At 36.1% G+C, this 15,395-nt stretch overlaps 1 pseudogene; it reads left to right on the forward strand.

Moving 5' to 3' along the window:
* Positions 1–12,089: 12,089 nt before the first annotated feature.
* On the forward strand, positions 12,090–12,632 carry LOC107646988 (protein SHI RELATED SEQUENCE 1 pseudogene; annotated as a pseudogene).
* The last annotated feature ends 2,763 nt before the right edge of the window (positions 12,633–15,395 follow it).

A 15,395-nucleotide genomic window follows, 5' to 3' on the forward strand; every position in this document is an offset into this window, starting at 1 on the left:
CGAAGTTTATAAAGGTTTAGAAGGCCAAAAGAATGGTTAAAAGCCATAAAAACACATTTTTTCAAATTCTGGGAGGTGTGCGTACACATACATGTACTGTGCATACGCACAGGCTGAAAACTTGGGATCCGCGTATACATGCAAAGGTCCGCATACGCATGATGTGAAAATTTAGTAAGTTGCGTACGCATACATGGTGTCGCGTACACATGATCCCACTTTTGGACCATGATGCATACGCATGCAATATTCGCATACGCAGAGGCACTTGGCAGAGACGAATGCCAACGACTGATGAGCGGATAATTTATAAGCTTTTTGGCATTGTTTTTAGGTAGTTTTTAGTATGTTTTAGTTAGTTTTTATTATATTTTTATTAGTTTTTAAATAAAAATCACATTTCTGGACTTTACTATGAGTTTGTATATTTTTTTGTGATTTCAGGTATTTTCTGGCTGAAATTGAGGGACCTGAGCAAAAATCTGATTCAGAGGCTGAAAAAGGACTGCAGATGCTGTTAGATTCTGACCTCCCTGCACTCGAAGTGGATTTTCTGGAGCTACAGAAGCCCAATTGGCGCGCTCTTAATTGCGTTGGAAAGTAGACATCCTGGGCTTTCCAGCAATATATAATAGTGCATACTTTTCCCGAGATTTGATGACTCAAACTGGCGTTCCAAGTCAACATAAAAATTATGGCGTCAAAACGCCAGAACTGGCATAAAAGCTGGAGTTAAACGCCCAAACTGGCACCCAAGCTGGCGTTTAACTCCAAGAAAAGTCTCTACATGTGAAAGCTTCAATGCTCAGCCCAAGCACACACCAAGTGGGCCCGGAATTGGATTTCTGCATCATTTACTTATTTCTGTAAACCCTAGGCTACTAGTTCTCTATAAATAGGACCTTTTGCTATTGTATTTTCATCTTTTAATCATCTTTTAATCATGCTTTGATGATTGAACCCTCTTTGGGAGGCTGGCCTCACGGCCATGCCTAGACCTTTTGTTCTTATTTATTTTCAACTGTGGAGTTTCTACACACCATAGATTAAGCTGTGGAGCTCTGCTGTTCTTCATGAATTAATGCAAAGTACTATTGTTTTTCTATTCAATTCAAGCTTATTCTTGTTCCAAGATATTCACTCCCACTTCAACTTGATGAATGTGATGATCCGTGACACTCATCATCATTCTCACCTATGAACGCGTGCCTGACAACCACTTCCGTTCTATCTGCAATAGCTTGAGTGTGTATCTCTTAGCCTCCATTCCGAAAGATCGGAGTCTTCGTGGTATAAGCTAGAATTATTGGCGGCCATTCTTGAGATCCGGAAAGTCTAAACCTTGTCTGTGGTATTCCGAGTAGGATCTGGGAAGGGATGACTGTGACGAGCTTTAAACTCGCGAGTGTTGGGCGTAGTGACAGACGCAAAAGGATCAATGGATCCTATTCCAACATGATCGAGAACCAACAGCTGATTAGCCGTGCGGTGACAGCGCATTTGGACCATTTTCACTGAGAGGACGGAAGGTAGCCATTGACAACGGTGATACCCAACATACAGCTTGCCATGGAAAGGAGTATGAATGATTGAATGAAGGCAATAGGAAAGCAGAGATTCAGAAGGAGCAAAGCATCTCCATACGCTTATCTGAAATTCTCACCAATGAATTACATAAGTATCTCTATCCTATTATATATTTTATTCATCTTTTAATTATCAATTCTCTATAACCATTTGAATCTACCTGACTGAGATTTACAAGATAACCATAGCTTGCTTCAAGCCAACAATCTCCGTGGGATCGACCCTTACTCACGTAAGGTTTATTACTTGGACGACCCAGTGCACTTGCTGGTTAGTTGTGCGGAATTGTGAAAAATAGTTGAGATTGCAATTGTGCGTACCAAGTTATTGGCGCCATTGATGATCATAATTTCGTGCACCACGTACGCATGTCAAAAGCCGCGTACGCATGCATATCAGAAAACAGAAAATCTGATATGCTGCAGAAATAAGTTTTTCAGTCTAATTTTCAAAACCTCATAATTTTTTGCACAAAATTCTGTTTTCAACCATTCTTGAACCGTTGGAAAGATCAATAAATGAATTTTCATACCGAGGACCGAGTTACGGCCTGCCAAAGTTGGCCAAAAATCTATTTTTACGAAAAATTCACATTTACCAATTTTTCAATGATTCACTAGCCTCAATCATTTTCAACCAACAAAATGAACCCAAACGAACTCAAGTTACATATTCACACACAACCAATTCCAAACCTACTCCTTTTACACATTCCAACTCCAATACATCTATTCAACATTTCGAAAACCTCATTTTCTACTATTTCATCAATTAACCACATTCTCATACATTGCATACCAATTCTTCATTCAATCTCATACATTATCACACAATTCAATCATCACTTACCGTCCTTATCTTTTTTTGGCCTCCGGCCCAAAATCCACGGCCTTCGAGCCAAATTCACAATTCAATACATATTCCACAAACCAATAATCATTATCTAATTTATCAAATTTTTCAACACACCAAACATGCAAATTCACACAATTTTCAACCCAATCATTAATTTACACAACATATCAATAATACATATTCATACCAACTATTTACACAATCCAAACCTAATCCTAGGGGCATCTAGCCTAGGAATTCTCATCACACCACATGGTACTTAAATAAAACTTAAACTGTATCTCTTGGAAGTCAAATTTAAGCTCTCACTTGGGAGTTTCCACCAAAGCTCAGCTCCAAGCCCCACCAAACACTTCCACAAGCAAGATTCAAGTTCTAAAAGTGTACCCAATACTCTAATACACACATTACATACATACATCAACTTAGGGCTCACAAAATCTCATAATTTACAAGAGTTAGAGGGTTTCTTACCTTGACTCACGAAATTGGTTGATGAAACTCACCAATGGTTTATACTAGAGCACCCCTAAATAACCTAAACCACAAAGTTTTCTCAAAACCCAAAACCAAATTTGAATTTAAAGGAAAAATGAAAACTGGGCAGAGGAGAACAAAATACTCACCACAATTCTTAGATAGAATTGAAGAGGGCGAGGAGAGCTACGCGTGACCACAAACTGCTTGTTAATCGGAGTTCCGTAGCAAAAGTTCTGGTGGTTTGAAGGTGAGGGTGGTTAGGGTTTTCTCTCCTCTCTTTTCTCTTCTCTCAATTCCGTGTCTCTTTCATAAAATGGGGAAAATTGTGGCTGAAAACTCATTAAATGTGGGTATATATATGGGCTTGGTCCCACTTGGACCCAGTTCAATCGGTTTAGCCTGTTGGCCCAATTTTGGGCCAAAATCTTTAAGATTAGCGTTTTAATTATTTTTACCACTTCAACAACAAATATTTAACCTTTTAACATTTCTTGCTCATAATTAATTTTTTCAGCTGCAGTACCGGACAGATCTCAGCCAGTACTATTGGTCAAATTTTCAGTGTGTGTTTTTATGCATAAAATTATGTTTTTCTGACTTAGAAAAATCCACTGAGTCCAAATATCATATTTAAATCATCAAATTCCGATTGCTAAATTTTCTAACGATATTCACTCATATTTAATTTATTATTTAATTAAGAAAAAACTACCATTTGTACCCATGAATTTTGCGAACGCTGACAAAAGTACCCATCAAACAAGAAAACTAACGTTGTACCCATGAAAGATGGGTTATGTAACGACCCAATTTCTGGTACGTCATGATCATACTAGAAACTGAGCGCTACCAACTTGTCTACCTATCTATTATCTATTATTTATTATATGAGCCTGATTCGTTGTTAAAAGCGTAGTTATTTTACGAGGTACTTTTTTTTTTTAAATATTTGGATTAATAGACGAAATCATTCATAAGCAATTCACAAATAAAAACAGATAAAACAGTTATAAACAATCACACATAAATACATCACAAGCAGCTAACAACATTTAGTGATCCAGCCTTTATTAGAGTATAGACTTTTAGTTAGAACACCCCTAGATATAGCTAGATAATAACTAAATACATATATATACATACAACATCCCAGGCCCTGACTTGTTCAAGAAGTCCCTAAGCTGGCACCCAGGCTAGTCTAGACTCTATACTCACCTATTCCCTCTACACTACTAAAGCGAGGGTAAGTACGCTCTAAGTCTTCAAAACTCAAGTCAGGTGGAACATCACCAAAAGGTAGAACATCATCTGCTACTCCTCTGCACGATCATTTGTCATCAAAGAGCATCTCTCAAGTACTTCATCGAGTGGCCACATAACAGCAACATCGTACGGAGGACTTAGGTTAAAGTTTGTAGATAAGCAGGGTGCAGATGTTGGCTGGTCTCACAGTATTTACATATAAACAGAAACGGAGTTCACTCTAGACTCAGCAGACTACCTAGAGCGGAATCTTTTTTGCGAACGGTCGTCAGTGAACTACGGAAGTGTACCCAAACTTCCATCTGAAGGGGGAAGAGAGAGAGAATGGGTAAGAACTGGGGAGTTCTTAGTAGGGTCGGGGTTATTAGTTAAGTTCATTAATTTCGTGTTGCTTAGCAGACATATAGCAGAATACAGAGAAATAGTAAACAGAAGATACAGATAAATAAAGAAACTAAGAAAGCAAAACACAAACAAAAGAATACAAGGAAACAAAACACAGACACAAAGAGTAGAATGAAAACAAAGGAAGCATACATTCAAACAACAATCATAACAGAGGAAATGCGCAACCAAGTATGATGCATGTCTGTCCTATGCAGGCCATGAGCTCACGTGTCGGTTTACACCCTGCAGCCCGACATTACCTAGGAACTAGTCCTAGATATGGCTTATTTTCTGTAGGTGAACTTCGGCCTACAGAAATAGCACTCCCGTAAGTGAACTTCGGCTTACAGGAATAGTCTAAACACAACACAACAACTTTCTATAGGTGAACTTCGGCCTATAGAAATAACACCTCTGTAAGTGAACTTCGGCTTACAGAAATGGTTTAATCACAACAACTTTCTGTAGGTGAACTTCGGCCTACAGAAATAGCACCTCTGTAAGTGAACTTCGGCTTACAGAAATAGTGCCCATGTAAGTGAACTTCGGCTTACAGGTATCACAACTCTCTGTAGGTGAACTTCGGCCTACAGGAGCAACACCCTGAGATACACAATTGATATTCACTGCAGGTGAACTTCGGCCTACAGGAATAACAACTTACTGTAGGTGAACTTGGGCCTACAGGACCTCTAGGGCCAATGGAAAAGCAGCAGATGAACATACAACAGAACATCATGCCACAAGGCTTAACTCTTTATCTTTATACTCTTCTCCTCTATTCTCTTTGTTATATTACTCTTTTCACTTTGTCTTTTTACTCTGCTTTGATTACTCTTTTCTTTGTATCTCTTTACTTTTCTCTGGTTATTCTGTTCTCTGTGTTTCTCTACTCTGCTCTGATTTCTCTGCTTAACTTATGTATTTAAAGCTTATGTAAATTTCGGTATGAATAGTTAGCCTGTCCCAAGTATAGGTTCATTAAGTCTATACTGAAACAGTTTAACTTTTCATATAATACCTAACCCTAGTCGCAACTCAAGGACTAACTATGTTGCCCTAGTTCGTTCACTAATTTCTGTCTGTTTTTCTGTTATTAAAACCTTACAGACTTTTCTTTAGTTTTTATCTTTTCTTCAACTTTTTATCTTTCTTTTATCTTTGCCTCACTAATATGTTCTTACCACTCCCTAAGTGTTTTATGAAGTTAATTATGAGATTCTGCGCTTAAAGTTGTCTTTCTAAAGCTTTTACGGAAAACTGCCTTTTTCGCATTATTTTATTATTTTTATTAAAATATTATTTTTAATTAAATATTATTATTTAATATTTTATTATTATTTATTATTTTATTAATATATTTTCGAAAATTAACTTTACTTTAACCTTTAACCTTCAAAATTCACTTTTTACCACCCGTAACTTTTAATATTTCTACTTTTACCACCCTAACTTTCAGAAATTACCAAATAACCCCTCAAACACCAAAATAATTACTTCCTTGCACTTTTATGAATCAAAAAGGTGTTCTTCATTGTTCTTCACCACACTCAAAGTGTTCTTCATGTTCTTCACAAATTCTTCATATTCTTTCTCTGTTTTTACCCGTTTTTCAATCTTTTCAGCAACCGATTTTTACCAAAATTCATAATAAATTAGCAGCCACTAAAACCCCATCTTTTATACATGATTTCAACACAAATTAAACCCCAATTTAAGGTCTAGGGTTCGTTTTTGCAGCATCCTTGAAGAACACAAATTCAAAGTTGAATATCATCAAATTTCATCAAATTTTCACCAAAATTTCAACAAGAATTACTCATATAAACAATCAATTTCAAGCATAACCAAACCATATCATAATCACACAACTCAAACACAATCAATCAAGATTAAATTCGTCAATCCCTACCTTGATTTGCTGCTCCAAATTCGGTTAGACTTTCAGGTGGTCCTTAAGCACTTTTTCCTCCTAAAACACATCAAGAACAACTTTAAATCCACAAACTCTCAACTGACCAAATCTCCCTCAGCACATTAGGAAGAGATATCTCACCTTAGACTTGCTGAAAATTAATGTTTCTTGGCCCTCAAGTCAAGTTAAGCATGATTCCTAAGGAAGAACATCAAGAAAACACATGTTTGGCATGGTTTTCCTTGAAAACCGATTTTAAATGGGAAAGGTACAGCCATCTAACCTTATTTCCAAACTTGATAAGTCACATGGTTATGTAAAGGAATAAGAGATGATCATTTTGGTGAAATCGGAGTTTTGATTTGAGTTTTGGTTCAGAAGAAATCAAGATTTGAAGATTAAGTGTTCATGAAGTTTTCTCTCTTTTCTCTCCTTTCAATTTCGGCCAAAATGATGAAATGAGACAGCCTTGGAGGTCTTGGGGGTGTAAGGTGAGTTGTGATTGGTTGGCTTGGAGGTGGATTAAAATAATATTAAAATATCTCAGGTGTATAACTACTAAAACTAGATGTATCGGAACACTTACAAAAACATCTCTAAAAATTATTTTCTGAGCTACTAGCATAAATGACACTAGTAACATATTTATTATGAGAATAAAACATGAATAATGAGGCCTTAGCATTGCTAAAGTCACCAGAGAGTGCTGGTGCTAAGCTGCACTAGTAAACCGTAAACCCGGTTAAACCGATTTTCTGTTTTTAAATAAAACAGACTAGGTAACCTTATAATATCATTCAAGCATTTTCTAATACTAACATAATGATAATATTATACTATTATCTCTCTCCTCTTATAAATCGAGTCTGGTTTGTCAAACTGAGACTATTTACGAAAAACCGAATCAAAATCCCTAACCGATACGGTTCAAAAACTAGGTTCTTCGTGACCGCGTTATCGAGCTTGTCTCAACTAAGGTCCTGAGTTAAAGATAATATAATGACAATGAGGATTGAGATGCTTGATGATACAGAAGAGGTATTCCCTTTACTGATCTTTCGGAGAAATCCGTGTATTCAGAAACGATCTCGCGTACTCGAAAATCGGGGTTGTTACATTCTACCCTCCTAAAAGAAATTTTGCCCTCAAAATTTCAGCCACGTGCAAGAATCCTTCTTCAAGCGGTCTATTTCCTTCAAGCCATCCTGATGAAGAGATCGGTCCGTTCCTTACAGCATCTAAATATCACATAGCCATGGCCTTGGAGATCATAACAGCTATAAGAATAGGTGTGCCTCTCACGAATTTATCGTTCGGAACTCGATTAAACCATGCCTATTCATAGTCATTGAGGTCTTATCCGCACCAAACAATCAATATTAAGGTGATCAGTCTTAATATCTCAAGTTAGGCACGAACATTCCCAAAATGAGCACTCATAGACATTCATGCCAAATGTATCTTGAAGATACCCTAACAGCATGGGACACACAAGCAGAGTATGCAATGAAGCATAGTCAGTCCACTCCCCAGGCTCTATTGGGAACGAACTGCTCTGATACCAAATTGTAACGACCCAATTTCTGGTACGTCATGATCATACTAGAAACTGAGCGCTACCAACTTGTCTACCTATCTATTATCTATTATTTATTATATGAGCCTGATTCGTTGTTAAAAGCGTAGTTATTTTACGAGGTACTTTTTTTTTTTAAATATTTGGATTAATAGACGAAATCATTCATAAGCAATTCACAAATAAAAACAGATAAAACAGTTATAAACAATCACACATAAATACATCACAAGCAGCTAACAACATTTAGTGATCCAGCCTTTATTAGAGTATAGACTTTTAGTTAGAACACCCCTAGATATAGCTAGATAATAACTAAATACATATATATACATACAACATCCCAGGCCCTGACCTGTTCAAGAAGTCCCTAAGCTGGCACCCAGGCTAGTCTAGAATCTATACTCACCTATTCCCTCTACACTACTAAAGCGAGGGTAAGTACGCTCTAAGTCTTCAAAACTCAAGTCAGGTGGAACGTCACCAAAAGGTAGAACATCATCTGCTACTCCTCTGCACGATCATTTGTCATCAAAGAGCATCTCTCAAGTACTTCATCGAGTGGCCACATAATAGCAACATCGTACGGAGGACTTAGGTTAAAGTTTGTAGATAAGTAGGGTGCAGATGTTGGCTGGTCTCACAGTATTTACATATAAACAGAAACGGAGTTCACTCTAGACTCAGCAGACTACCTAGAGCGGAATCTTTTTTGCGAACGGTCGTCAGTGAACTACGGAAGTGTACCCAAACTTCCATCTGAAGGGGGAAGAGAGAGAGAAGGGGTAAGAACTGGGGAGTTCTTAGTAGGGTCGGGGTTATTAGTTAAGTTCCTTAATTTCGTGTCGCTTAGCAGACATATAGCAGAATACAGAGAAATAGTAAACAGAAGATACAGATAAATAAAGAAACTAAGAAAGCAAAACACAAACAAAAGAATACAAGGAAACAAAACACAGACACAAAGAGTAGAATGAAAACAAAGGAAGCATACATTCAAACAACAATCATAACAGAGGAAATGCGCAACCAAGTATGATGCATGTCTGTCCTATGCAGGCCATGAGCTCACGTGTCGGTTTACACCCTGCAGCCCGACATTACCTAGGAACTAGTCCTAGATATGGCTTATTTTCTGTAGGTGAACTTCGGCCTACAGAAATAGCACTCACATAAGTGAACTTCGGCTTACAGAAATAGTCTAAACACAACACAACAACTTTCTATAGGTGAACTTCGGCCTATAGAAATAACACCTCTGTAAGTGAACTTCGGCTTACATAAATGGTTTAATCACAACAACTTTCTGTAGGTGAACTTCGGCCTACAGAAATAGCACCTCTGTAAGTGAACTTCGGCTTACAGAAATAGTGCCCCTGTAAGTGAACTTCGGCTTACAGGTATCACAACTCTCTGTAGGTGAACTTCGGCCTACAGGAGCAACACCCCGAGATACACAATTGATATTCACTGCAGGTGAACTTCGGCCTACAGGAATAACAACTTACTGTAGGTGAACTTGGGCCTACAGGACCTCTAGGGCCAATGGAAAAGCAGCAGATGAACATACAATAGAACATCATGCCACAAGGCTTAACTCTTTATCTTTATACTTTTCTCCTCTATTCTCTTTGTTATATTACTCTTTTCACTTTGTCTTTTTACTCTTCTTTGATTACTCTTTTCTTTGTATCTCTTTACTTTTCTCTGGTTACTCTGTTCTCTGTGTTTCTCTACTCTGCTCTGATTTCTCTGCTTAACTTATGTATTTAAAGCTTATGTAAATTTCGGTATGAATAGTTAGCCTGTCCCAAGTATAGGTTCATTAAGTCTATACTGAAACAGTTTAACTTTTCATATAATACCTAACCCTAGTCGCAACTCAAGGACTAACTATGTTGCCCTAGTTCGTTCACTAATTTCTGTCTGTTTTTCTGTTATTAAAACCTTACAGACTTTTCTTTAGTTTTTATCTTTTCTTCAACTTTTTATCTTTCTTTTATCTTTGCCTCACTAATATGTTCTTACCACTCCCTAAGTGTTTTATGAAGTTAATTATGAGATTCTGCGCTTAAAGTTGTCTTTCTAAAGCTTTTACGGAAAACTGCCTTTTCCGCATTATTTTATTATTTTTATTAAAATATTATTTTTAATTAAATATTATTATTTAATATTTTATTATTATTTATTATTTTATTAATATATTTTCGAAAATTAACTTTACTTTAACCTTTAACCTTCAAAATTCACTTTTTACCACCCGTAACTTTTAATATTTCTACTTTTACCACCCTAACTTTCAGAAATTACCAAATAACCCCTCAAACACCAAAATAATTACTTCCTTGCACTTTTATGAATCAAAAAGGTGTTCTTCATTGTTCTTCACCACACTCAAAGTGTTCTTCATGTTCTTCACAAATTCTTCAGATTCTTTCTCTGTTTTTACCCGTTTTTTAATCTTTTCAGCAACCGATTTTTACCAAAATTCATAATAAATTAGCAGCCACTAAAACCCCATCTTTTATACATGATTTCAACACAAATTAAACCCCAATTTAAGGTCTAGGGTTCGTTTTTGCAGCAGCCTTGAAGAACACAAATTCAAAGTTGAATATCATCAAATTTCATCAAATTTTCACCAAAATTTCAACAAGAATTACTCATATAAACAATCAATTTCAAGCATAACCAAACCATATCATAATCACACAACTCAAACACAATCAATCAAGATTAAATTCGTCAATCCCTACCTTGATTTGCTGCTCCAAATTCGGTTAGACTTTCAGGTGGTCCTTAAGCACTTTTTCCTCCTAAAACACATCAAGAACAACTTTAAATCCACAAACTCTCAACTGACCAAATCTCCCTCAGCACGTTAGGAAGAGATATCTCACCTTAGACTTGCTGAAAATTAATGTTTCTTGGCCCTCAAGTCAAGTTAAGCATGATTCCTAAGGAAGAACATCAAGAAAACACATGTTTGGCATGGTTTTCCTTGAAAACCGAATTTAAATGGGAAAGGTACAGCCATCTAACCTTATTTCCAGACTTGATAAGTCACATGGTTATGTAAAGGAAGAAGAGATGATCTTTTTGGTGAAATCGGAGTTTTGATTTGAGTTTTGGTTCAGAAGAAATCAACATTTGAAGATTAAGTGTTCATGAAGTTTTCTCTCTTTTCTCTCCTTTCAATTTCGGCCAAAATGATGAAATGAGACAGCCTTGCAGGTCTTGGGGGTGTAAGGTGAGTTGTGATTGGTTGGCTTGGAGGTGGATTAAAATAATATTAAAATATCTCAGGTGTATAACTACTAAAACTAGATGTATCGGAACACTTACAAAAACATCTCTAAAAATTATTTTCTGAGCTACTAGCATAAATGACACTAGTAACATATTTATTATGAGAATAAAACATGAATAATGAGGCCTTAGCATTGCTAAAGTCACCAGAGAGTGCTGGTGCTAAGCTGCACCAGTAAACCGTAAACCCGGTTAAACCGATTTTCTGTTTTTAAATAAAACAGACTAGGTAACCTTATAATATCATTCAAGCATTTTCTAATACTAATATAATGATAATATTATACTATTATCTCTCTCTTCTTATAAATCGAGTCTGGTTTGTCAAACTGAGACTATTTACGAAAAACTGAATCAAAACCCCTAACCGATACGGTTCAAAAACTAGGTTCTTCGTGACCGCGTTATCGAGCTTGTCTCAACTAAGGTCCTGAGTTAAAGATAATATAATGACAATGAGGATTGAGATGCTTGATGATACAGAAGAGGTATTCCCTTTACTGATCTTTCGGAGAAATCCGTGTATTCAGAAACGATCTCGCGTACTCGAAAATGGGGGTTGTTACAGGTTACGTGTGACAATAGTACCCAAAACGTGATTTTTTGTTGACTTTTTAATAAAATTTCCAAATTATCCCTTCTATCTTCTTCCCCAAATTTCAAATTTCATAACCCTCATCCGTCGTCTTCCTCCTCTGCTGCTGCCAGCCACCAGGCATGAAGACGTTTCCTCCCTCCGACACCTTTTACTGGTACAAGATTGAAGACGTTTCCTCGTACCGAGGTGGCTTGGAGCTGTGGAACCATCATCATTATCATTTCCAACCGGAACACGACCTCATACCTCAAGCAAGGCCTCTCTTCCACCAAGATCTTTATAGCTCCGCGGATGCTCTAGGAGTGGGTCTAACCACCGTGTCTAACGATCAGTCACCCGCCTTCCTGGTGATGGCATCGGCCGTGGGGAGTGGAGTAGCAAGTGGAGCAGGAAGTGGAGCAGGTGCGATTAGCTGCCAGGACTGCGGGAACCAGGCGAAGAAGGATTGCCCTCACATGCGGTGTAGGACATGATGCAAGAGCCGTGGCTTCGATTGCTAAATCCATGTGAAGAGCACTTGGGTTCCCGCTTCCAAGTGCCGCGAGAGGCAACAGCAACTCGCCTCTATCCAACAACAACAGCTTCTTGCTGCTGATGTTCCCAAGCGCCATAGAGATCATGCCTGGTGGCTGGTAGCAGCAGAGGAGGAAGACGAAGGATGAGGGTTGTGAAATTTGGAATTTGGGGAAGAAGATAGAAGGGGTAATTTAGAAATTTTATTAAAAAGTCAATGAAAAATCACGGTTTGGGTACTATTGTCACACGGAACCCATCTTTCATGGGTACAATGTTAGTTTTCTTGTTTGATGAGTACTTTTATCAGTGTTCGCAAAATTCATGGGTACAAATGGTAGTTTTTCCTTTAATTAATTACAGTTTGATCGGGTTTTATATTTCTACACATAAAAATGATAAAGGGATAGAACAAACTAATGACTTTTAATAAGTTTTATATGTGTTGTTGAGATAGAGAGTAATGTAAAAAAAAAGATGATAGGTTGCCTGTTGGTTGGCCCTAAGACTTTTGGCCCTGAGGATTTTTTAAAAATTTGACTCTATTAGTTATACGGCCTTTTGTTCTTCTGGCCCTATAAAGTAGGGCCAAAGCCCTATAGGGCCAAACATATTGACACCACTATGTATAAGAACCCATTGTATAGTGTATAAGACTGTTCCATCCTCAACTTATAGAGTCTAAAATAATCTTAGCAAGTTTCACTTAAATGTAAAAGTTATTATGTTTATATATTTAAATAAATGTTGTCTGTTTTTGTTATACAACCCAAAAAATTAAAACTTTAATAAAAATAGTTTATATTGTAATTACACAAACAACAAATACTAACTAAGTGATATTTAGTTATATTATTAAAGTCTAGTGTATTGAAGAAGAAATCACTTAATAAGCTTAATAATAATGTTTAGTGACTTTGTCATCAGCATCAATTTATGAAATATGTATTGAAAAATGGAAGTAAAACTATTGTGAAATAGTTTCCTTTCAAAAATTTATTACAATTTATTCAGATAAAGATTTTAAAAATTATTAAGAGAAAACAATATACTAGCCTATGAAAACACATTTTATATCCTACATCTTATCATTTTGTATGTCTCGCTTACCTGCCAAATCTACAATTTCACATATTATTTATCTTGCAATGATATAACAAATTCGTATGAAAGAGCATAAATATCATAGTATAATATTTATTCTAATTTTTATAGTGACTTCTAATTTAAAGTAGATTATTTATGAGCTATTATTTGTAAAAAAAAATAAAAATTAACCACTTTAGCATCTCAAATGCATCACTAACCTTGAACTCCTTAGCCCTTAGGAACTTGAAAAGAACTATATCATTACTTTTATTTCATTGGCTTGGCAGAAGTGGTATCTCACAAAGAGACATATCCTTTTCCACTCTAATACTTTTCTTTTTTACTTTAGTTTTTTTCCCTCTTGTTCTGCCACGGTTCCACACCCTTCTTATCAGCACCTTCCTTTTTAACTTCGTTCTTATTATTCCCTTCAGTTGCTTCATTGATCTTCTTTGGCTCTTTTGTCTTTTCATCAAATAAGCTGTGTCCCAAGATAATTTTCTCAAGCTTAACCTCCAGGTAGCATGTGGGAATTCCAAAAATTTCAACCACTTTACTGATAGTTCTTCCTAAAAGTATGTATAATATGATTAAAGAGATGAAAACAGTAAAAAATTAGCAATATGATTAATAGAGACAAACACAGTAAGTTATCCAACAACAAAATGTTAGAAACAAATTTTAATTGCAGGTCAATCACAACCTCAGATGCTCAATATTTAAGAACAGGAGAATTTTTCAAAAAAGTAAACACCAACTTCTCTGAGAATCAATGAAACCATGAAAAGCCCAAAGATTGATTTTTTCAAATTAGAAAAATAAAAATTTTTTAATTTCTTTCCAGTGTTAAAGCTAAATAATAAATTTCAAAATAACTCAAAGGATATAAGAAAGATGGATGTGGTAGAGGAAGCTAACCCATTCTGCACGACGTAGAAGAGTCCTTCTGCAAATCTTTGAGTTCCTTTAAGATGCACTCCGATGGTATCTGAACATTACATACATTAAAGCAACAGATCAAGAATCATTCAAGCTCTGAAACTGAATCTGAGATCCATTCTGAATTCGTTAACCATGCCAAAGAAATACTTTCTCAGTTTCATTGATTTTGCATAAACACAACGATTTGAGTAACTATTCTAACTCTTAAAAAATAAATTACCTTTGCAATACCGCCAACAACAGCCATCCATGTTGGGTAACTACAAATGGATCGAGCTTCGGTTTTCGTGAACAGATGAAAAGTCTTTATCGACAGTTTCTCTGTTTGCATTGCGAGCAAAGTTTCTGTGTTTGCTCCGGTGACGGTGCAGAACTTCGGTATCGACAGGAGGAAAGACAGATGGAGGGAGATACGATGAGGGAGGAGAATGGGTTTTCGAAGTTTGAAATACAATGGCCGTTAACAAATGTTCAGTTTAGAGATTTTTCATTCTATTTATATTTACACAACATAATTTTAAATTTGACATCTAAACAACTTTTACTTACTTTGATGCCCTTATCCTTTCACTACGCCATGTGTTGATTATGGAGGCTAGATACTTGTCGAGTAATGAATCATGTACTGCTCTCCTATTATATATAGAGTGATTGTACTCAATTATTTTTAGAAAAGGTAACAAGGGAACTAGGATCACATATTCACATGCAATTAAAAGAGTAGATATTGCTACAAATTTTTTGTCGGTATAAAATAACTTTTAGAAGAATGATACAGAGTCATTAGAATTTATTATTTTTTGACAATTAATTAATCATTAATATTTAAAAATATGAGCTAAAACTTAAAATATGTTGTTAAATTACTAAACTAATGAAAT

The sequence above is a fragment of the Arachis ipaensis genome, chromosome B3, assembly GCF_059453495.1.
Source record: "Arachis ipaensis isolate K30076 ecotype BB chromosome B3, ASM5945349v1, whole genome shotgun sequence".
In the NCBI taxonomy this organism is placed as follows: Eukaryota; Viridiplantae; Streptophyta; class Magnoliopsida; order Fabales; family Fabaceae; genus Arachis; species Arachis ipaensis.